Source organism: Heptranchias perlo, chromosome X, assembly GCF_035084215.1.
Source record: "Heptranchias perlo isolate sHepPer1 chromosome X, sHepPer1.hap1, whole genome shotgun sequence".
Taxonomy (NCBI): Eukaryota; Metazoa; Chordata; class Chondrichthyes; order Hexanchiformes; family Hexanchidae; genus Heptranchias; species Heptranchias perlo.
In genome coordinates, this window is record NC_090370.1 from 22,778,361 (window position 1) to 22,800,770 (window position 22,410).

Genomic DNA, 22,410 nt, shown 5'->3' on the forward strand with positions numbered 1-22,410 from the left:
AAGGCGGCCTTCGAGACACACGACAACGCAAAATCGTCGAGCAGAAATTGATAGCCAAATTCCGCACCCATGAGGGCGGCCTCAACCGGGATCTTGGGTTCATGTCACACTACACGTAACCCGACCAGCGATCAAAAGTTATCTGTTTTTAATATAACGGGTCATTTGCTGTCTTTCTCTTCCTTCCGGATGTTTCTATGTTTCTGCCTCTCTCTCTCTGTTTTTTTTCGTTGTTTGTATATTCTGTGGCCCTGTAGGTAACACCTCTCTGTCTGATCACTTTGATTGCCTTGGCAACGGGCAGTTGGAAAGACTTCTGCAATCACCAGGTATTGTTCTGTGATTTATAAATGCGAAAGGTTCGAGGATTTCATTTCCACATTCACCCGAGGAAGGAGGAAGCCTCCGAAAGCTTGTGATTTTCCAATAAAATTGTTGGACTGTAACTTGGTGTTGTAAAATTGGTAACAATTGTCAACCCCAGTCCATCACCGGCATCTCCACACCAAGGTTGAATGACAGAAGATGCAGTCTCATCTCCAACTGATCTTATTCCAGAGACAGACACGTTATTAATCCCACTCTCAGGGACAGTGTCACACATTTAACCCTCTCTTGCATATTGTACCCTCTGTAATCTTGCAGCAGAGGGCAGTTCGGTATTACTCTCAGTGACCGAGAGTTTCACTCCGATTGAAATAAACTGGGACTGTTGCCGTCAGATTTTCATCCTGCACAGACCCAGCAAATGCACCGAGTCCCACTTCTCTCCCATGTTTCTCCAGGATTGGTTTGAGAAATCCTCCCTCCAGTTTCGGGTTCACGCGTTACTTTATCATTAGAGGAACCAAGAATGAACAGAACCCATTGGCTCATTCCACAGCCGCCCACGTTATCTCTGATAGACCCTTTACCATCAAAAGATACCGAGAGAAACAGCAGGGATGGAAACATCTCGTTTAATGGTTGGAGATTGTAAAGTCAGTCTGGATTCCAGCGATCGGCACTGGTGGAATCCCATCTGTTTCCCATTCTGGTGCCTGTTCCTGCACTGCCTGTGGACCCCATTCCCTCTGACCTTTCCCCCACTTCCTTTGCTCAGACTCTGAAAAATTCCAATTGGGGAAAGTTTCCACCGATTTTTGTATTGCGAATTAAACCAGATATCTGCGCATGCGTAACTCAGCCCCGCCCCCAGCGCTGCTTGCTGGTGAGCAGAAGAGCGCATGCGCGCTCCCCTCCCCCAGCTCGGCCTGTGGGCGACATTCCCTCAGTGAGCGGAAGAAGATGGTTTAAAACAGCCGGGAATGGAGAGATCACGGCCCCCGGGGGAAGGGAGCAAAGAGCAGCCTCGTTACAGCAGCTCATCGCTTCGGGACCGTGTCCGCAGATGGGCTCAGAGATCGGCATTGAGTCCGGGGGAAGGTCAGGGGGAGTCCGGGGGCTGTTTGTAAGAGGCGGAGTGGATCAGGAACTGTTCCCGGAACATGGAGTGAGCGGGGGAAGGGAGAGGGCATTCTCGGGCTGTGTGTGTACAGGGTGAGGGAGAGAGAATGGGAAGAGCAGGTTGCTTAAAATCATTGCTGCTTTCTCTCCCCAAACCAGTGGTGAAATGTTCCTGGTTTAATTCCAGTCTCACCCTGTTTATTGTTATTGGACAGTGAACAGTGGAAACAGAGCCGGAGAGGAAGGATGTGGGGAGTTTTACAAAGAGCATCTATTGCAGGCACCAGGTGAGAAGTGTGAAGGACACAATTTAAACAGCGGCTGTTTGGTTTTGGTTGAACGGTTAGTCCCATGGGAGAGGGGATTAGAAACCTGACCGTTGCAAAGGCCCCTCCCCATCGGGTAGTCCCATTCATGGATCAGTGCAGGGGTTGGGTTTTTTCTGGATGTCACTAAATTGTTATAAAACAGCCCAACACACCTGGTATGGAGAAGCTGAGTGCTGCAGCACTGCAGTGGAGTCAGACACTGACACTCTTTGTATCACTGGTTTTCATTTGTGGATATTCAAAATAATTATTAACAGATATTACATTGATCACTTTTGTATTTTCTACCTCACCTGTTCCTGAGTAACAAGATATAATTTTCTTTTTTCAGGCCAATCCTTGAAGGACCCAGAATAAATGTGATGTTTCCTCCACCCGAGGCAGAAGGAACAGTGCGGCCAGCTCCTTCTCACAAACAGTAGGTCCATTATCACACACAGAGATACAGACAGGTCATCAGTTCCACAGTCTCAGACAGCAGAAGTGGTCAGTCCCACACTGATCCCAGTTTCCAGAGACACATTTTCAATCCAACAGTCAAACAGAGCAGGTGAGGCAGACGCTGTTTCCATTTCCCCCGAACTCAGTCCCGCTGACAGGAAGATACAAAAATCCCAGTCCAAAATCACACTTTCAGATTGAAAGACACTGTGTCAATCTCACAATCGGGCAACATTAGCTCTGAATTAAATACCAGATAGAAATCACACATGGTACCCGATTCAAAAGTGCAGAATAAACCCCAATAATGTACCTCGAGATTCCAATTGAATACTAGCCCAGAACTCACACATGTGAGTTTAATAGATGCAGTATCAATTTGATTAGTGTATCATGAGATACAAATTGCAGGCAAGTCTAAAACACATGTACAGTATCAGATTGAGAAATGCTGTGACAGTGTAACCTGAGAAACAAATTAGAAACCAGTTTATAATACACTCATTGTATGAGATGTAAAGATAGAGTATCAATTCTATTAGTGCAGACTGAGATATACATTACATACCAGTCCAAAAATCTCATAATATTCGATTGAAAGACACAGTATCGATTAAAATAGTACAGACTGAGCTGCACATTATATATCAATTCAAAAATCACCATATCAGTTTGAAATATATATTATCATTCACAATATTACACAGAAATATAGATTTAATAGTGGTCCAAAAAGCACACAAATGATTTGATTAGGATTTGGTGCTGGATGATTTTAAAGTTTATCAATATTTACCAATTAAATAATGATAAATACTATTTAAACATGAAGCTATTAAAGCTACAGTATTGTATGTCATAAGATAATCTGAGAGAACAATTATAGACAGATACAGAATGAATCTCACACTCATGTATGGTACCAGAGTTGACAGATACAGAATGAGTCCCACACTCTCATAATGTACCAGATACTGGCAGATAAAGTATGAATCCCACACTCACACAGTACCAGAGACTGAGAGATACAGACTGAATCACACACTCACACACAGTACCAGAGAATGTATCGACAGAATGAATCTCACAATCATATAGAGTACCAGATTACTGATTCAATCCCACACTAACATACATGATGAGAAACTGCATATATAAAGTGAATTCAACATCCACATACAGTACTGGAAACTGACAGACACAGAATGAATCCCACACAGTATCACGGAGTGAGAGATACAAAATGAATCTCACAGTCACCTACATTACTGCTGGCTGAGTTACAAATTACGTACCAGTCCAAAAATCTCAGTGTCAGATTGAAAGATACAGTATCAATTCCATTCGTGCAGATAAACCACTACAAAAAATATCTGATGCAGATTCAGACTGAAATATACAGTGTTCCATTCATGCAGACTGAGCTCCACATTATATACAAGTTCAAAAATGTCACCATATCAGTTTGGAAGATGCACTAAATCACAGTTGTGTTCACATCGATGCAGATTTAAGAGTAGCTCAAAAAGTGCACTCATTCTCTGATTATAACCTACAGCATCACATGTTAAAGTGTATGATTTTCTACCAGTTAAATACTGGGAAAAATTATTTATACATTTAGGTATTAAAGATACAGTTTTGAACGCCATATTCTAAACTGAGATACAAATTAGATACAGATAAAGAATTAATCTCATACTCAGTTCCAGTGCCTGAGACTGACATACAGAATGAATCTCACACTCACACAATGTACCAGTGATTGATAGATACAGAACAAATCCCACACTCTGATACAGTAGCACAGACTGACAGATACAGAATTTATATCACTCATATACAGTATCAGAGATTGATGGAAATGGAATGAATGTCTCACTCACATACAACATCAGAGACTGACAGATATGGAATGAATCCCAAATTCACACACAGTGCCAGAGACTGACAGGAACAGAATAAATCACAAAGTACCACAGTCAGACAGAGACAGAATGAATCTCACTCACATACAGTACCAGGGACTGATATATATAGAATGAATCCCACACTCACACACAGTAGCACAGGTTGACAGATACAGAATGAATCACAAAGTACCACAGTCAGACAGATACAGAATGAATCTCACAGTCACATTATTGCAGACTGAGTTACACATAAATCAGTCCAAAAATCTTATTGTTTCATATTGGTAGATAATGTTTCAATTCGATTAGTGCAGACTGAGCCAAACAATACATAGCAGTCGAACAATTTCATACCATATCAGACTCAAAGATACAACATCAATTCCATTAGCATGCACTGAGCTACATGTTACACACCAGTCCAAAAATCTCATACAGTATCAGACTGAGATACAGAATTAATTCCATTATTATAGACTGAGCGACACATTATATACCAGTCCAATAATTTCACCGTGAACGGATTGAAAGGTACGTTATCATTCACACTAGAGTTCAGAGATTAAGATGTAATACTACTCTGAAACTCACACACATTGTTTGATTTAAGAAAATCCAAAAGTGTATCCATATTAACAAATTAAATACTCGACGAAGAACTGTATATACTTTGAAGTGGAAAAGATACAGTTTCAAATAAGATACTGTAAACTGAAATAAGAATCCAGACTGAATGCAGACTTGCACATTATCTCAGAGACTGAATTACTGAATGAATCCCTCACTGAGATAAAGTAGCAGAGAATGGCAGATACTGAATGTATCCCCCCCACACACAGACAGTACCGGAGACTGACAGATACAGAATAAACCCCATACACATGTACAGTACCAGAGAATGACAGGCACAGAATAAATCCCAAATTCAGATACAGTACCAGAGACTGACAGATACAGAATAAATCCCACACTCGCATACCTTATCAGAGACTGACAAATGCAGAATGAACCCCAATCTCTGGTACAGTATCAGAGACTGACAGATACAGAATAAACCTCACACTCATGTACAGTACCAGAGACAGACAGATACAGAATGAATCCCACATGCACACACAGTATCAGAGACTGACAGATACAGAATAAACCCCACACTTGCATACTGAACCCAAGATTGACAGATCTAGAGTAAAACCCACACTCATATACTGGACTAGAGACTGACAGATACAGAATAAACCCCACTCTCATATACAGTACCAGAGACAGACAGATACAGAATAAATCCCACGCTCATTTATAGTACCAGAGACTGACAGGCACAGAATGTATCCCACACTCACGTACAGTACCAGAGACAGACAGGTACAGAATAATTCCCGCACTCCTATACATCACCAGAGACAGACAGATACAGAATAAACCCCACATTCATGCACAGTAACAGAGACTGACAATTATAGAGTTAATTCCACACTTGTTAATAGTACCAGGGACTGACAGAATACAGAATAAATCCCACTCTCATACACAGTACCAGGGACTGACAGAATACAGAATAAACCCCACTCTCATACACAGTACCAGGGACTGACAGAATACAGAATAAACCCCACTGTCATATACAGTACCAGGGACTGACAGAATACAGAATAAACCCCACTGTCATATACAGTACCAGGGACTGACAGAATACAGAATAAACCCCACTGTCATACACAGTACCAGGGACTGACAGAATACAGAATAAACCCCACTGTCATACACAGTACCAGGGACTGACAGATACAGAACAAACCCCACTCTCATGCACAGTACCAGAGACTGACCTCTACTGGATATAAGCGAGAACTGTATACGAGCGGAACAAATTCACTTTGTCTGTCGTGGTTGCAGAAACAGGACAATGTGCAATGTGAGGAAAGTCTCTGTCTGTAACTTCTACTCTCGTATTTTTGCACATTTTGATAGTGGAAAATGAGGACAATTTATTCATAATAAAGTTTTGTTTCACTCATTCAATAGTTGTGAATTTGCCCCATTATATTTCACTGTACATTGCGCAGTATTTCTCTCTGATTTCTCAGGTCGATTTACATTACTCCTCTACCCCTTTCAGACTCTTTTTGCCAAGCAGTATGTGGCAAACTTGTTCCCCTGGCAAAATGCACCAGCTCACACCTTTCTATATTGAAATTCAGTGGTCATTTGCACAGCCGTTCTGCAAACTTATTTTTTGCAGTCTTCCTCAGTATTGACTATACCCCCTAAATCAATTATAAGAATTTAACACAGCATTACATCTAATATTTGGTCTAACAAAATGTACTTGCAGCTCGTCTCCATTCCCAGTTTTTCTAAATCCCACTCGTGCAATATAATGTGAAGAATTAGTTTCTGTTCTGTCCCTCTCTCATCTGCAAACTTCACTGTCCCGGGGTTTGGGGACATCTACTGGCCGGAAGCAGAACTGCAACAGTTCGGAACAAATTGCTGAAACCGGACAATGTGCAGTGTGAGCGTGTTTGTGATTGGTGGCAGGTACTAAATCTGATTGGATATCTGAAGAAATCAATCAGTGAAAGGAACAGGTTTGTCTTTGGGGATGTCGAACTGCTGTTATACAGGCCTTGGTGAGACCACATCTGGAGTATTGTGTGCAGTTCTGGTCTCCTTATCTGAGGAAGGATGTCCTTGACATGGAGGGAGTGCAACGAAGGTTTACCAGACTGATTCCTGGGATGGCAGAACTGACGTATGAGGAGAGATTGGGTCGACTCGGCCAGTATTCACTCGAGTTAAAAGAATGAGAGGTGATCTCTTCAAAACATATAAAATTCTAACAGGACGAGACAGACCAGATGCAGGGAGGATGTTCCCGATGGCTGGGGAGTCCAGAACCAGGGGTCACAGTCTCAGGATACGGGGTATGCAATTTAGAACCGAGATGAGGAGAAAATTCTTCACTCAGAGAGTGGTGAACCTGTGGAATTCTCTACCACAGAAGGCAGTGGAGGCCAAGTCATTAGATGTATTCAAGAAGGAGATGGATATATTTCTTAATGCTGAAGGGACCAAGTGATATCAGAGCCAGACCTTTCAGGAGCGAGATGAGAAAACATTTCTCCACACAAAGGGTGGTAGAAGTTTGGAACTCTCTTCCGCAAACAGCAATTGATACTAGCTCAATTGCTAAATTTAAATCTGAGACAGATAGCTTTTTGGCAACCAAAGGTATTGAGGGATACGGGCCAAAGTCGGGTACATGGAGTTAGATCACAGATCAGCCATGATCTTATCAAATGGCAGAGCAGGCAGGAGGGGCTGAATGGCCGACTCTTGTTCCTATGTTCTTATATGGGGTATAAGCGGGAACAGGGTACTGAGTTCGACGATCAGCCATGATCATTTTGAATGGCGGAGCAGGCCCGACGGTCGGAATGGCCACTCTTACTCCGATTTTCCATGTTTCGATGTAAGGTGGCTTCACTCCCATCCGTCAAATCACAATCATTGCCTTCACCCATCCCTCATTAGCATAGGGCTGTGTGGCTGCCTATTTAATCCGAGCTCGGAGCGGATTTGGGTCATTTCTGGTTCAGAAATTCAATTTGAAAATGCCTGAGGACAAGAAAACAGCTCCCAAGAAGGGCGCCAAGAAATCCTTCAGTAAAGCACCAGCCAACAGCGGCAAGAAGTCGCAACTGACACAGGAACAGAATAATTCCCTCGCTCACATCCAATTACAGACAAATGTCATTCACTGATTCAGTAATCGCTGACACAATAATCAACACATCAGTCAGCTTCTGCTATACAAATGTGGGTAAAATAATACAGAGCGAACAAGTAATATTGAATATGAATGTAAAAGGTGTGATCAGTAAGTTCGCTGATGAAACAAAAATTGGTAGGGTGGTAAATAGCGAGGAGGATAGCCTCAGTCTGCAGGACGATATAGATGGGTTGGTCAGATGGGCGGAACAGTGGCAAATGGAATTTAACCCGGAAAAGTGTGAGGTGATGCACTTTGGAGGGACTAACAAGGCAAGGGAATACACAATGAATGGGAGGACCCTAGGCAAGACAGAGGGTCAGAGGGATCTTGGTGTGCAAGTTCACAGATCCCTGAAGGCGGCGGAACAGGTCGATAAGGTGGTAAAGAAGGCATATGGGATACTTGCATTTATTAGCCGAGGCATAGAATATAAGAGCAAGGAGGTTATGATGGAGCTGTATAAAACACTGGTTAGGCCACAGCTGGAGTACTGTGTGCAGTTCTGGTCGCCACACTACAGGAAGGATGTGATCGCTTTGGAGAGGGTGCAGAGGAGATTCACCAGGATGTTACCAGGGCTGGAGCGCTTCAGCTATGAAGAGAGACTGGGAAGATTGGATTTGTTTTCCTTGGAGCAGAGGAGGCTGAGGGGGGACATGATTGAGGTGTACAAAATTATGAGGGGCACAGATAGGATGGATACTAAGGAGCTTTTTCCCTTCGTTGAGGGTTCTATAACAAGGGGGCATAGATTCAAGGTAAAAGGCGGGAGGTTTAGAGGGGATTTGAGAAAGAACTTTTTTACCCAGAGGGTGGTTGGAGTCTGGAACTCACTGCCTGAGAGGGTTGTGGAGGCAGGAACCCTCACAACATTCAAGAAGCATTTGGATGAGCACTTGAAATGCCATAGCATACAAGGCTACGGACCAAATGCTGGAATATGGGATTAGATTAGACAGGGCTTGATGGCCGGCGCGGACACGATGGGCCGAAGGGCCTCTATCCGTGCTGTGTAACTCTATGAACTCTAAGTGTAGTCGGAGGATGAGACTGTAAATAATATTGGGTGGAACACAACAGAATGCCTCTTGACGCCGATGATCAAACGTCCCTGGTATTTCTGTATCCCACCCGCCCAGTTTAATGACAATTTTGATATTTTGTCTCATTCATCACACAAACTGCAAATATCAATCTATTGGAGGTTGGCGACATCTGCTGTCCGGAAGCGAGTAATTCAACAGACCGATCTGGATCATTTGTGATGAAAAAGTTATTGTTAGTTCTAGAATCGGAATCAAGTCCTTATTAAAATGATTCCTGACTCTCTTCAGACAGTAATCAGCCCTTTCAAAGATACAGTGGGTGGCTCTGAAAAGAGCCTTTGGGTTATCAGATTAAATCTTGGCCGCTTTACTTGCTCTTGGTGCTCACATTGCTGGTTTTCTTCGGCAGCAGCACGGCCTGGATATTAGGCAGCACCCAGCCCTGAGCGATGGTCACCCGTCCCAGGAGCTTGTTGAGCTCCTCGTCGTTGCGGATGGCGAGTTGCAGGTGTCTGGGGATGATGCGGGTCTTCTTGTTGTCCCGGGCCGCGTTGCCGGCCAGCTCGAGGATTTCAGCCGTCAGATACTCGAGCACAGCGGCCAGATAGACCGGGGCTCCGGCACCCACAGGTGCCTGTGAACACGGCCCACAGGGAACTGGAGTCCGGCCCGGGATGAGCGAGACTTGGCCTTGGCCCGAGCTTTACCTCCAGTTTTTCCTCTTCCAGACATGTTCACAATCTCACAAACACTTTCACAAAGAATGAATGATGTGGAGATGCCGGTGATGGACTGGGGTTGACAATTGTAAACAATTTTACAACACCAAGTTACAGTCCAGCAATTTTATTTTAAATTCACAAGCTTTCGGAGGCTTCCTCCTTCGTCAGGTGAACGATGTGAAAATGAAATCCTCGAAATGAAATCGCATTTATAATTCACAGAACACCGCTTGGTGATTACAGACAGTTTTTTCAACTGCCCGTTGCCAAGGCAATCAGTGTGCAGACAGACAGGTGTTACCTGCCAGGTCTCAGAATATACAAATCACCAAAAAAAACAACAAACAAAAAAAAACAGAGATGGAGAGGTAGAAACAAAGAAAAGACAGCAACTGACCCGTTGGAGGAGATGCCGGTGTCGGGGTGAACCTGCCTCATCACTTTGTAGATGTCGATGGAGTAACTCTCTTTCCTCGACTTTCTCCGCTTCTTGCCGCCCTTGCCCGGTGCTTTATTCAAGGTTTTTTTGGCGCCCTTCTTGGGAGCTGCTTTCTTGTCCTCAGGCATTTTCAAACTCAATTTCAGACCCAGAAATGACCCAAATCCGCTCCGAGCTCGGATTAAATCGGCAGCCCCACAGCCCTATGGTAATGAGGGATGGGGGAAGGCAATGATTGTGATTGGGTCATTCGGAGTGATGCAACGTCACCTTTTCTTTTCACTCTCTGATTGGCTATCTGAAGAAACCAATCAGATTTAGTATCCGCCACCAATCACAAACACGCTCACACTGCACATTGTCCGGTTTCAGCAATTTGTTCCGAACTGTTGCAGTTCTGTTTCCGGCCAGTAGATGTCCCCAAACCCCGGGACATTTTTTAATTATTTTTTTAAACCAAAAACCAAGTGTCAAATTAAAATTTTATTTCCCTCGTCCAGGATACACTCCAGCCCCTGCGGTGCCCACCGGTGGCGGAAAGCCTCAAGTGAACCGGCAGACACCGCGTGCTCCATCTCCAGGGCCACCCGGGCACGGAGCATTCCGCGGAAGAGAGGCAGACAGGCCGAGCGACCGCCCCCACGGGCCCCGAGCAACCTGGACCTGTGGATGGCCACCTTGGACAGGCCCAGGAGCAGGCCCACGAGGACGTCCACCGACCTGCCCGCCCCCCTCCTCACCGGGCGGCCAAAGATCAGGAGCGTGGGACTGAAGTGCAGCCAGAACTTCAGGAGCAGCCCCTCCAAATAATCAAACAGGGGCTGCAGTCTCCCACACCCGGTGAACAAGTGAAACACGGACTCCTCCAGGCCGCAGAAATTACAGGCGGCCTGGGTGTCCGTGAAATGGCGTAAACGCCTATTGGACGCGACTGCTCCGTGCAACACCCTCCACCCCAGATCCCCGATGTAACACGGGAGGATCCCTGAGTAGAGAGCCCTCCACTGGGGACCCCCGCCTCCGCCGGACGGCAGGATGGTACGCCAGGGCATGTCCGGGCGAGAGACGAGGGCGAGGAATTGGAGAGTGTGCTGGAGCAGCCCGAACCCCGGGACATTGAAGTTTGAAGATGAGAGAGGGAGAGAACAGAAACTAATTCTTCACATTATATTGCACGAGTGGGATTTAGAAAAACTGGGAATGAAGACGAGCTGCAAGTACATTTTGTTAGACGAAACCTTCGTTGTAATGGTGTGTTAAATTCTTACAATTAATTTAGGGGGTATTGTCGATACCGAGGAAGATTGCAACAAAATACAAGACGACTTTAATAAGCTTGCTGAATGGCGGTGTAAATGGCCATTGAATTTCCATATTGAAAGGTGTGAGCTGGTGCATTTTGCTTGGGGGAATAAGGAGGCCACATACTGCTTGGAAAATAAGAGTCTAAATGGGGTAAAAGAGCAAAGGGATTTCGGGGTACAGATTGACAAATCATTAAAAGTAGCAGCACAGGATGATATGGACATAAAAAAGCAAACACAGCACTGTGGTTTAATTCTAGAGGAATAGAATTGAAAAGCAAATAAGTTATGTTGAACTGTAATTTAAACTGTCAAACCTTTGGCCAAACTGTTAAGCCTTCTCTTTCTGAAATCCGTGCTGACTATTCATTATTATATTTTCGGTTTCTAGATGTTTTTCTATTGCATCATTGAGTAAAAGATTCCATGATCATTCCGACCACCGACCTTTAGTTAACTGGTCCATAGTTCCCTGGACTTGTTCTATCTCCTGTATTAAAATATAAGAATTACATTAGCTGTCATCCAGTCCTCTGTCACTATTCCTTCTTGTGATGATTTTTCCTACACATGTAACATTGCCTCTGCTATCTCTTCCTTTGCTTCATTTAATATGTGCGGGTGCAATCCATCTGGACCGGGAGTTTAACCGCCCTTTCGAACTAAAATGTCTTTATATCTTTATTGATCTCTTCCTCCAATATCATATTCACCCTGTTAATCTCTCAGGTAAATACTGAGGCAAAGTAATAATTCAATATTGCTGTCATTTCGCTGACGTTATCTGTGAGTTTATCTTGTGCATCACTCAAGCAATTCTGATTTTCCTTTTGTTATTTTTGTATCTGTGGAATAATTTACTATTTATTTTTATATTCCTTGATAATTTGATTTCCTGGTTCCTGTTTGCTTCCCTAATTGTTTTGGTGACTTCTTCCGAACCTCTTCCTATTCGCTTTTGCCATCCTCTTATTTAATATCTATGAATGAGAAATTCCACCAGCTTGTTGTGTCTGTTCAGGGACTGATGTTTGGGAACTATTTATTGTCTATGATTAAAGTGCCAGAAACCCAAAGGGAGCAATTCAGTCCGAAACTCCACAGAAACACTCCACTTCTCCCTCCTGGTGAAATAAGGCGCTATAATGGTGAGTATAGCTGCCTTCCAAGCAGTTAATTCCAACAGGTTTGAATCCCAGCACGCTGAATTCAGAAACACCAAGACTGGAACCGAATTTGATGATGTTCAGAGGGACAGTGTTTCCAAAACACAAACGTGTCTAATTTATATAAAAAATACTATTAAAATTCATTTATTTCCACCATAGTGTTGAATTTAACTCTGTTCTTTGTATTATTATTTGTCCTGATCTGTACGGTGGATACGGGACACAATTGCTCGGATTCAGTGAAATTAATTGTTTTTCTGAAGTTTTTCCCTCTGCTGATTCCCGTTCCTTTTTTAAATTATGTCTGATTAACCTTTCTGATCGAGAGAAGGGTCATTGTCCTGAACCGTTAACCCGAGCTTCTCTTCTCCACAGATGCTGCCGGACCTGCTGAGTCTTTCCAACATTTTCGGTTTTAATTTTTTCTATATTTTATCCCTTTCACTTTTGACGGTCGCCGTTGAAACTTTGCGCTCAGTTTTTATTTGTGTTTCAGTTTGGTTTATTTGAATTAATATAAATCGTGTCCTGAGAAATCAGACAGAAATATTGCGCAATGTAGAGTGAAATATAATGGGGCAACTTTCGAATGAGCAAAACAAAACTTTATTATGAATCAATTGTCTCATTTTTCACTGACAAAATATGAAAAAATATGAGAGTAGAAGTTACAGAGAGAAACTATTTCCTCACATTGCACATTGTCCTGAATCTGAAACAACGACAGATGATGTGAATTTATTCCACTCTGTTACAGTTCTCACTTATGGCCAGTAGGTGTCAGATTGTATGTGAGTGTGAGATTAATTCTCTGTCTGTCAGTCTCCAGCACAGTCTGTGAGTGTGGGATTAATTCTGTATCTGTCAGTTTGTGGTACTGTGTGTGAGTGTGAGATTAATTCTGTATCTGTCAGTTTGTGGTACTGTGTGTGAGTGTGAGATTAATTCTGTATCTGTCAGTCTCTGGTACTGTGTGTGAGTGTGGGATTAATTCTGTATCTGTCAGTTTGTGGTACTGTGTGTGAGTGTGAGATTAATTCTGTATCTGTCAGTCTCTGGTACTGTGTGTGAGTGTGGGATTAATTCTGTATCTGTCAGTCTCTGGTACTGTGTGTGTGTGGGATTCATTCTGTATCTGTCAGTCTCTGGTGCTGTGTGTGAGTGTGGGATTCATTCTGTATCTGTCAGTCTCTGGTACTGTGTGTGAGTGTGGGATTCATTCTGTATCTGTCAGTCTCTGGTACTGTGTGTGAGTGTGGGCTTCATTCTGTATCTGTCTGTCTCTGGTACTGTGTGTGAGTGTGGGATTCATTCTGTATCTGTCTGTCTCTGGTACTGTGTGTGAGTGTGGGATTCATTCTGCGTCTGTCAGTCTCTAGTACTGTGTGTGTGTGGGATTAATTCTGTATCTGTCAGTCTCTGGTACTGTGTGTGTGTGGGATTCATTCTGTATCTGTCAGTCTCTGGTGCTGTGTGTGAGTGTGGGATTCATTCTGTATCTGTCAGTCTCTGGTACTGTGTGTGAGTGTGGGATTCATTCTGTATCTGTCAGTCTCTGGTACTGTGTGTGAGTGTGGGCTTCATTCTGTATCTGTCTGTCTCTGGTACTGTGTGTGAGTGTGGGATTCATTCTGTATCTGTCTGTCTCTGGTACTGTGTGTGAGTGTGGGATTCATTCGGTTTCTGTCAATCTCTGTGAATGAGTTTGAGTGTTGGATTCATTCTGTATCTGTCAATCTCTGGTATTTTATCTCAGTGTGGGATTCATTATGTAACTCAGTCACTGGGCAAAGTGCAAGTCTGGATTCGTTCTGTATTCTTATTTCAGTTTACAGTATGGTGCTTGAAACTGTATCTTTAATTCATTAATGTATGCAAATCTTTTGTCTCGCATTAATTTGTAAATACGGATGCACTTTTGGATTTTTTTTAATCAAACAACTTGTGTGAGTTTTATTGTAGGATTGTATCTTAATCTCTGTGAAGATAATGTTCACTTCAAACTTTACTGTGAAATTATTGGACTGGTATTTATTGTGTAGCTCAGTCTGGGCTAATGGAATTGATATTGTATCTTTCAGCCTGACACTGTATTAGATTTTTGGACTGGTGTGTAATGTGTGTTTCAGTCAGCACTAAAGGAACTGATATTGTATCTATTAGTCAGACACTGTGAGAGATTTTTGGACTGGTTTCTAATGTTTAGCTTAGTCTACACTAATAGGATTCATACTGTATGTTTCATTATGATAAAGTATGAGATTTTTGGAAGGTATATAATGTGTAGCTCAGTCTGCACTAATGGAATTCATGATGTACCTTTCAGTCTGATATGGTGTAATATGATTAGACTGGTTTATAAGGTGTAGTTCAGTCTGCACTAATGGAATTGATACTGTATCTTTCAATTTGACACTGAATGTGACTTTTGGACTGGTATCTAATGTATACCCCAGTCTGCACTAATGGGATTGATACTGTATCTTCCAGTCTGATACTGTGTGAGATTTTATACTGGTATGTAACGTGTAGGTCAGTCTGTACTAATCAAATCGATACTATATCTTTCAGTCTGATATTGTACCCGATTTTTGGACAGGTATCTAATGTAAACCTCTATCTGCAGTAATGGAATTGATACTGTGCCTCTCAGGTTGACACAATGTGATTTTTGGACAGGTAACTAATGTGTATCTCAGTCTGCACTAATGGAATTTATACTGTATCTTTCAACCTGACACTGAGATTTTTGGACTGGTATGTGACGTGTAGCTCAGTCTGCACTAATGGGGTTGATACTGTGTCTTTCAGTCATTACTGTATGAGAATTTTGGACTGGTATCTAATGTGTACCTCAGTCTGCAGTGAATTAATTGAAACTGTCCATTTCATTCTGATACTATGAAGTTTTTGGACATATATGTGAGTCAAAAATGGGTAACATCTGAACTGGTGTCTAATTTGTATCTCAGTGTACAATAGTGGCATGAATATTGCATCTTTAAACTCATAATGTGTGTGAGTTGTGGGCTGGTATTTAATTTGAATCTTGGAGTACACTATTGTGATTCATTCTGTACCGATCAATCAGTGCCATGTGTCAGTTCTATCTGGTATTTAATTTGTAGCTAAGGCTGAACTAATGTGAGATTGACACAGTGCCTTTCAATCTGATACTGGGTGTGATTTTGGACTGGGAATTATTTATCTGCCGGTCAGCAGTACTGAGTCGTTGTGAAATGGAAATTACGTCTGTCTCTCCTGCTCTGTTTGAGTGTTGGATTGGGATCAGTGTGGGACTGACTATTTCTGCTGTCTGAGACTGTGGGACTGATGACCTGTCTGTGTCTCTGTGCTCTGTGAGTGATAATGTACTTACTGTGTGTGAGAAGGAGCTGGCTGCACTGACTGCTCCTTGTGCCTCGGGTGGAATAAACATCACACTGATTCTGGGTCCTTCAAGGATTTGACTGTAGGAAGAAAAAGTATCTCTTGTAACTCAAGAACAGGTGAAGTAGAAAATACAAAAGTGATCAATGGAATCTCTCTGTTAATAATCATTGTAATAACCACAAATGAAAACCAGCGATACAAACAGTGTCAGTGTCTGACTCCACTGCAGTACTGCAGCTCTCAGCTTCTGCACACCAGGTGTGTTGGGCTGTTTTACAACAATTTAGTGACATCCAGACACAACCCAACCCCTGCACTGATCCATGAATGGGACTACCCGATGGGGCGGGGACCTTTGAACATATCAGATTTCTGTTTCCCATTCCCTTGGGACGAACCATTGAACCGAAACAAAACAGACGCTGCTTAAAATGTGTCCTTCAAACATCTCACCTGATGCCTGCCATAAATGCTCTTTGTATAACTCCCCGTATCCTTACTGTCCGGCTCTGTTTACTGTTCAATAACAAACACTAAAGGTTAATGGGCAGGTTTAAAAAATCAGATTTAGTACCTGCCACCAATCACAAACACGCTCACACTGCACATTGTCCGGTTTCAGCAATTTGTTCCGAACTGTTGCAGTTCTGCTTCCGGCCAGTAGATGTCCCCAAACCCCGGGACAGTGAAGTTTGCAGATGAGAGAGGGACAGAACAGAAACTAATTCTTCACATTATATTGCACGAGTGGGATTTAGAAAAACTGGGAATGGAGACGAGCTGCAAGTACATTTTGTTAGACCAAATATTCGTTGTAATGCTGTGTTGAATTCTTGTAGTTGATTTAGGAGGTATAGTTAAACAGAGGAAGTCTGCGGCAAAATAAACTTGCTGAACGGCAGTGTCAATGGCCATTGAATTTCAATATCGAAAGGTTTGCGATGCTTCATTTCGCGAGAGGGAATAAGGAGGCCACATACTGCTTGGAAAATTACAGTCTAAATGGGGTGGAGGAAAAATGTAAATCGTGACCTGAGAAATCAGAGAGAAATACTGCGCAATGTACAGTGAAATATAATGTGGTAAATTCAAAACGATTGAATGAGTGAAACAAAAACGTTATTATGAATAAATTGTCTTCATTTTTCACGATCAAAAAGTGCAAAAATACGAGAGTAAAAGTTACAGACAGAAACTTTCCTCACATTGCACATTGTCCTGTTTCTCCAACCACGACAGATAATGTGAATTTGTTCCGCTCTTTTACAGTTCTCGCTGACGTCCAGTAGATGCCAGTCTCTGGTACTGGATGTGAGAGTGGGGTTTATTGTGTATCTGTCAGTCTCTGGTACTGTGTGTGAGTTTGGGATTCATTCTGTATCTGTCAGTCTCTGGTACTGAGTGTGAGCATGGGGTATATTCTGCATCAGTCAGTCTCAGCTACCATATATAAGTGATGGATTCGTTCTGTATCTGTCAGTCCCTGGTGCTTTATGTGAGTGTGGGCATAATTCTGTGCCTGTCAGTGTCTGGTACTGTCTGTGTGTGTGGGGGATACATTCTGTATCTGCCATTCTCTGCTACTTTATCTGAGTGAGGGTTTCATTCTGTAATTCTGTCTCTGAGACAATGTGCAAGTCTGGATTCATTCTAGATTCTTATTTCAGTTTAGAATATTGTATTTGAAACTATATCTTTACCACTTCAAAGTATATGCAGTTCTTTGACGAGTATTTAATTTGTTAATATGGATACACTTTTCGATTTTCTTTCATCAAACAATGTGTGTGAGTTTTGGAGTAGTATTACATTTAATCTCTGAACTCTATTGTGAATGATAATGTACCTTTCAATCTCTTCACGTTGAAATTATGGACTGGTATGTAATGTGTACTTCAGTCTGCAACAATGGGATTAATTCTGTATCTGAGTCAAACACTGTGTAAGATTTTTGGACTGGTGAGTAACATATAGCTCAGTCTGTGCTAATGGAATTGATATTGTATCTTTGAGTCTGATAGGCCGATGACATTCTTGGACTGTTGTATAATGTGTGGCTCAGTCTGCACTGATGGAATCGATACTGTATCTTTCAGTCCAATATTGTATGAGATTGTTGGACTGTTATATAATATTTAGCTCAGATGGTGCTAATAGAATTTAGAGTATATCTTTCAGTCTGATCATTTATTTGATTTTTGGACTCGTATGTAAGAAATAGCTCAGTCTGTACCAATGGCATTGATAATGTTTATTTCAGGACAACACGAGCACTTACCAATATATCAAATATGCAGCTCAGTCTGCACCAATGGAATTGAAACGATATCTTTCAATCTGACCCGATGAGATTTTTGGACTGGTATGTAATGTGCAGCTCAGTCTGCAGTAATGTGAATGTGAGATTCATTCTGTATCTGTCAGTCTCTGACACTGTATGTGAGTGTGTGATTCATTCTGAATCTGTCAGTCTCTGGTACTGTTTGTGAGTGTGAGATTCATTCTGTATCTGTCAGTCTCTGGCACTGTGCATGAGTGAGATTCATTCTTTTCCTGGTACTGTATGTGAGTGTAGGATTCATTCTATATCTGTCAGTCTCTGGTACTGACTGTGAGCATGGGGTATATTCTGCATCTGTCAGTCTCTGATACTGTGTGTGAGTGTGGGATTCATTCTGTATCTGTCAGTCTCTGGAACTGTGTGTGAGTGTGGGATTCATTCTGGATCTGTCAGTCTCTGGTGCTGTGTGTGAGTGTGGGATTCATTCTGTATCTGTCAGTCTCTGATACTGCATGTGAGTGTGGGATTCATTCTGTATCTGTCAGTCTCTGATACTGTATGTGAGTGTGGGATTCATTCTGCATCTGTCAGTCTCTGATACTCTGTGTGAGTGTGCAATTCATTCTGTATCTGTCAGTCTCTGAAAATGTATGTGAGTGTGGGATTCATTCTGTATCTGTCAGTCTCTGGTACTGTATGTGAGTGTGGGATTCATTCTGTATCTGTCAGTCTCTGGTACTGTGTGTGAGTGTGGGATTCATTCTGCATCTGTCAGTCTCTGATACAGTGTGTGAGTGTGGGATTCATTCTGTATCTGTCACTCTCTGGTACTGTGTGTGAGTGTGGGATTCATTCTGTATCTGTCAGTCTCTGGGACTGTGTGTGAGTGTGGGATTCATTCTATATCTGTCAGTCTCTGATACTGTGTGTGAGTGTGGGATTCAATCTGTATCTGTCAGTCTCTGATACTCTGAGGGAGTGTGGGATTCATTCTGCATCTGTCAGTCTCCAGTACTTTGTGTGAGTGTGGGATTCATTCTGCATCTATCAGTCTCTGGTACTGTGTGTGAGTGTGGGATTCATTCTGTATCTGTCAGTCTCTGATACTCTGTGGGAGTGTGGGATTCATTCTGTATCTGACAGTCTCTGGTACTGTGTGTGAGTGTGGGGTTCTTTCTGCATCTTTCAGTCTCTGGCACTGTGTGTGAGTGTGGGATTCTTTCTGGATCTGTCAGTCTCTGATACTGTGTGTGAGTGTGGGATTCATTCTGTATCTATCAGTCTCTGGTACTGTATGTGAGTGTGGGATTCATTCAATATCTGTCAGTCTCTGGTACTGTGTGTGAGTGTGGGATTCATTCTGTATCTGTAAGTCTCTGAAACTGTATGTGAGTGTGGGATTCATTCAATATCTGTCAGTCTCTGGTACTGTGTGTGAGTGTGGGATTCATTCTGTATCTGTCAGTCTCTGACAATGTATGTGAGTGTGGGATTCATTCTGCATCTGTCAGTCTCAGGTACAGTGTGTGAGTGTGGGATTCATTCTGCATCTGACAGTCTCTGACACTGTGTGTGAGTGTGGGATTCATTCTGTATCTGTCAGTCTCTGGTACTGTATGTGAGTGTGCGATTCATTCTGTATCTGTCAGTCTCTGATACTGTGTGTGAGTGTGGGATTCATTCTGCATCTGTCAGTCTCTGACAAAGTATGTGAGTGAGGGATTCATTCTGCATCTGTCAGTATCAGGTACAGTGTGTGAGTATTGGATTCATTCTGCATCTGACAGTCTCTGATACTGTGTGTGAGTGTGGGATTCATTCTGTATCTGTCAGCATCTGGTACTGTGTGTGAGTGTGGGATTCATTCTGTATCTGTCAGCCTCTGATACTGTGTGTGAGTGTGGGATTCATTCTGTATCTGTCAGTCTCTGATACTGTGTGTGAGTGTGGGATTCATTCTGTATCTGTCAGTCTCTGTTACTGTCTGTGAGTGTGGGATTTATTCTGCATCTGTCAGTCTCTGATACTGCATGTGAGTGTGGGATTCATTCTGTATCTGTCAGTCTCTGAAAATGTATGTGAGTGTGGGATTCATTCTGTATCTGTCAGTCTCTGAAAATGTATGTGAGTGAGGGATTCATTCTGTATCTGTCAGTCTCTGGTACTGTATGTGAGTGTGGGATTCATTCTGTATCTGTCAGTCTCTGGTACTGTGTGTGAGTGTGGGATTCATTCTGTTTCTGTCAGTCTCTGATACTGTGTGTGAGCTTGCAATTCATTCTGTATCTGTCGGTTTCTGATACTGTGTGTGAGTGTGGGATTCATTCTGTATCTGTCAGTCTCTGGTACTGTGTGTGAGTGTGGGATTCATTCTGCATCTGTCAGTCTCTGATACAGTGTGTGAGTGTGGGATTCATTCTGTATCTGTCAGTCTCTGATAATGTATGTGAGTGTGGGATTCATTCTGTATCTGTCAGTCTCTGACAATGTATGTGAGTGAGGGATTCATTCTGTATCTGTCAGTCTCAGGTACAGTATGTGAGTGTGGGATTCTTTCTGCATCTGTCAGTCTCTGCAACTGAATGTGAGTGTGGGATTCATTCTGTATCTGTCAGTCTCTGATACTGTGTGTGAGTGTGGGATTCAATCTGTATCTGTCAGTCTCTGATAATGTGTGTGAGTGTGGGATTCATTCTGTATCTGTCAGTCTCTGAAAATGTATGTGAGTGTGGGATTCATTCTGTATCTGTCAGTCTCTGGTACTGTATGTGAGTGTGGGATTCATTCTGTATCTGTCAGTCTCTGATACTCTGTGGGAGTGTGGGATTCATTCTGTATCTGACAGTCTCTGGTACTGTGTGTGAGTGTGGGGTTCTTTCTGTATCTTTCAGTCTCTGGCACTGTGTGTGAGTGTGCAATTCATTCTGTATCTGTCAGTCTCTGAAAACGTATGTGAGTGTGGGATTCATTCTGTATCTGTCAGTCTCTGGTACCGTATGTGAGTGTGGGATTCATTCTGTATCTCTCAGTCTCTGGTACTGTGTGTTAGTGTGGGATTCATTCTGTATCTGTCAGTCTCTGATACTGTGTGTGAGTTTGGGATTCATTCTGTATCTGTCAGTCTCTGATACTGCATGTGAGAGTGGGATTCATTCTGCATCTGACAGTCTCTGATACTGTGTGTGAGTGTGGGATTCATTCTGCATCTGTCAGCCTCTGGTCCTGTATGTGAGTGTGGGATTCATTCTGTATCTGTCAGTCTCTGATACTGTATGTGAGTGTGGGATTCATTCTGCATCTGTCAGTCTCTGATACAGTGTGTGAGTTTGGGATTCATTCTGTATCTGTCAGTCTCTGGTGCTGTGTGTGAGTGTGGGGTTCTTTCTGTATCTTTCAGTCTCTGGCACTGTGTGTGAGTGTGGGATTCTTTCTGTATCTGTCAGTCTCTGATACTGTGTGTGAGTGTGGGATTCATTCTGTATCTGTCAGTCTCTGATACTGTGTGTGAGTGTGGGATTCATTCTGTATCTGTCAGTCTCTGATACTGTGTGTTAGTGTGGGATTCATTCTGTATCTGACAGTCTCTGGTACTGTGTGTGAGTGTGGGGTTCTTTCTGTATCTTTCAGTCTCTGGCACTGTGTGTGTCTGTGGGATTCATTCTGTTTCTGTCAGTCTCTGATACTGTGTGTGAGTGTGGGATTCATTCTGTATCTGTCAGTCTCTGTTACTGTCTGTGAGTGTGGGATTCATTCTGCATCTGTCAGTCTCTGATACAGTGTGTGAGTTTGGGATTCATTCTGTATCTGTCAGTCTCTGATACTCTGTGTGAGTGTGGGATTCTTTCTGTATCTTTCAGTCTCTGGCACTGTGTGTGAGTGTGCAATTCATTCTGTATCTGTCAGTCTCTGAAAATGTCTGCGAGTTTGGGATTCATTCTGTATCTGTCAGTCTCTGATAATGTGTTTGAGTGTGGGATTCATTCTGTATCTGTCAGTCTCTGGAACTGTGTGTGAGTTTGGGATTCATTCTGCATCTGTCAGTCTCTGATACTGTATGTGAGTGTGGGATTCATTCAATATCTGTCAGTCTCTGGTATTGTGTGTGAGTGTGGGATTCATTCTGTATCTGTCAGTCTCTGATACTGTGTG

At 42.7% G+C, this 22,410-nt stretch overlaps 1 pseudogene; it reads right to left on the reverse strand.

The window, feature by feature from the left end:
* Positions 1 to 9,319: 9,319 nt before the first annotated feature.
* Positions 9,320 to 9,685, reverse strand: LOC137306867 (histone H2A.J-like; annotated as a pseudogene).
* Between the last annotated feature and the right edge of the window lie 12,725 nt (positions 9,686 to 22,410).